Raw genomic sequence first — 2500 nt, 5'->3', positions numbered from 1 at the left:
AACAGCAGATGTTCTTGGTAATGAGTAGTACAATCACTAAGCAAAAGAATTTGTATGTGAAATTACCGAAATTCTGTAAACTGGTTACCAAAGTCCAAGCGATCACAGTGACCACACCAAAGCATGAATTTGATCTTCGAAGGATCCATCTTCTGGTCACGAGACACGAGCATTGGGAGCATAAAATAATGAAAATGATCGTCCGTGACTGAGGCGATGATATTCACAGTTTTTGTAAATTATGCATAATTCCGGCAGCATTTCTGATAGAATTTGTCATTAAACACTGCATTAGTGTTCCGTTGCTAGAATTAAAAAATGTCCGCCAATCCCCGGGACGATTTTAAAATGATTTACACGAAACGTACAACCGATTCATCAGCCATCGCTGGTTTCAGAATTCAGATCACAGTAGACAATAATTGTCGCATAGCGACGAAAGGGTGCGCATCGTTTCGTTAAAAAATGTTCGCTAAACGATGTGTCAGTATCTTCGCATCTACATCTCTCTACCGTCGCCATGAAAACCACTCTGCTGGCGTGCTGGCTGACTGGCTATGTCACCCGTTTCTCCGCCGTCGAACCACAGAACCAGTCGGGGAATCCATGATTTAGCCGTAATACGCGTCGGACAGACGATTGGCGATTGTTTCGCTCCATTTGCAGGCAAATGAATGACTCAAAGGAATGTAGATGCAACTCCCGGCCGTTTTTTTTTGCTCTCCGTCGCCAATTTTATTCGCCAAGTAATTTACGTACAGAGACTCCAAATGGTCGCTTTGGTACGTGCCCCTCAGGCTGGAGATGGAGATGACCGCCAGTATCGCCGCCAGTGTTCATTGAAGGCGTGCTCATGATCTCTAAATTAAGATAAAGTTGCATTTATTGCTTTAAATTTTAAAATATCTTATTAAAAATTTTTTTTTATCAAAATCCCCTAAAAAAAGTATAAACTCTTGAAATCGCTCATGTGAACACTCCGTTTCAAATATCACGCTATGCATCTTAGTAGCCTAGTAAGTAAAGCTTGTTGTGAACAAATGGTTCGTGCATTTTTGACGATTTAATTCCATAATGGGAGCCGTGGCATTGTTCGTAATACAAACCTAATCGCTAGCACTAACTAGTAAGCGAACATGCAATTGCCAGTACAGCACGCAAGTATCTCCTCGTTAGCACACTGTGACGCATCATGTCTCGTGCAAATGTGTGATCACACCTTCTCGATCACGCCAACACACATAGTCTGCATGCTTCAAATCAATCCACCGCGCTCTGATGGTATCATCCGAAGGGGGGGACGTTTGAATTCTTGCAGCATCACGATTCTGATAATTGGTGGAATGTTAATACAATTGAGTTTCCTTTCCATAATTTATCCATCCTGTGTGCTGTTCCTGGTTCAATCCAAGCAACCTTCGCGCTCTGCAAAACCATGTCAGTGCCAGTGCGCCACGTAGCGATGGAGAATCAACAACACACTGGCTTGTAAAACATGGCGTCAGTTTTTAACGTTCCGCGGACTCTGACGCGATGCTGCTGATGTTGCAGATAAAGTTTCGTCTTGAATTGAATTTTCGTCTCGAACGTTGTATGCTTCCTGTTTGACTTCCTTTTCTTCTTTTTCTCCTTTTTTGCCATTCAACAATTCAACGCTTTTTGCAACAGTGTGTGCTATACGTACATAGCCCCCCCACCTAACGAGTTCAGGCGCAGAGAAAAAGGAACATTGGCGCTTTGCAAGCCCTGATGGAGCTCAGGACCCGCTGCCCGTGGCCATCGAGTTCCGAAATAAAACGATCATTTACGCTCCCGGTCGGCCAAAGTGGGTGTGGGTATGTTGCTTAAAATGAGAAAATGAGAAATGGATAAAAATGGTCCGATAACGCGCGCAGCAATGTTTCTTCAGCGGCGATCGCGTCGTGTTGTGTGCGCGCCTTCCCCAACACAGGAACACAGGAAGAAGTACTCACATGAAACGTTCGCTCAAGGAAACGCTTGTTAAGTCAGAAGATAACACGATGTTATCCCTCATGCCAACGCTCGACTTTGCTGCCTTGGCGTCATGCTGTTGCTGCTGCTGCCATCGTCGAGCCGCGAAACATGCCGCGAGTCTGTGTTCCGGCGACTACATGCTGCATGCCAGGCCCAGGACGTTCGATGGTGCGTTCGCGCCCATTTGAATGTGGCCATCGCTTGCCGAAAACGGCGTCGTGTCCGAATCCGTTTTTGTGTATCCGGCTTCATTTTGAAAACTGCATTAAGCCGCACACCATCACCATCATCACCACCACCAGAGATGACTATTCATGGTGCTTTTAATTGCTTCTCGATCGCACTCGGAGCACCAACTGGCCAGTCCAGAGCCAGTGGTTCCTTTTGCATAGATGAGGTTTCTCATGATGCGAGCAAAAAAACCGAACACCTCATCGTACGCATCGTCCGGCCACATAATCGTTTCCTAAACCTATTGGACGCGATCTGGCGCTCTCCTGTGCCT

General features: G+C 45.7%; 1 protein-coding gene across 1 annotated transcript in view; it reads left to right on the top strand.

Moving 5' to 3' along the window:
* LOC126577550 (homeobox protein araucan) overlaps window positions 1-2500 on the top strand; it is a 49547-nt gene that overhangs the window by 42995 nt on the left and 4052 nt on the right. The window lies entirely within an intron of this gene.

Source organism: Anopheles aquasalis, chromosome 3, assembly GCF_943734665.1.
Source record: "Anopheles aquasalis chromosome 3, idAnoAquaMG_Q_19, whole genome shotgun sequence".
NCBI lineage: Eukaryota > Metazoa > Arthropoda > Insecta > Diptera > Culicidae > Anopheles > Anopheles aquasalis.
Note: the sequence above shows the minus strand (reverse complement) of the source record. Positions and strands in the feature narration are given on the sequence as shown.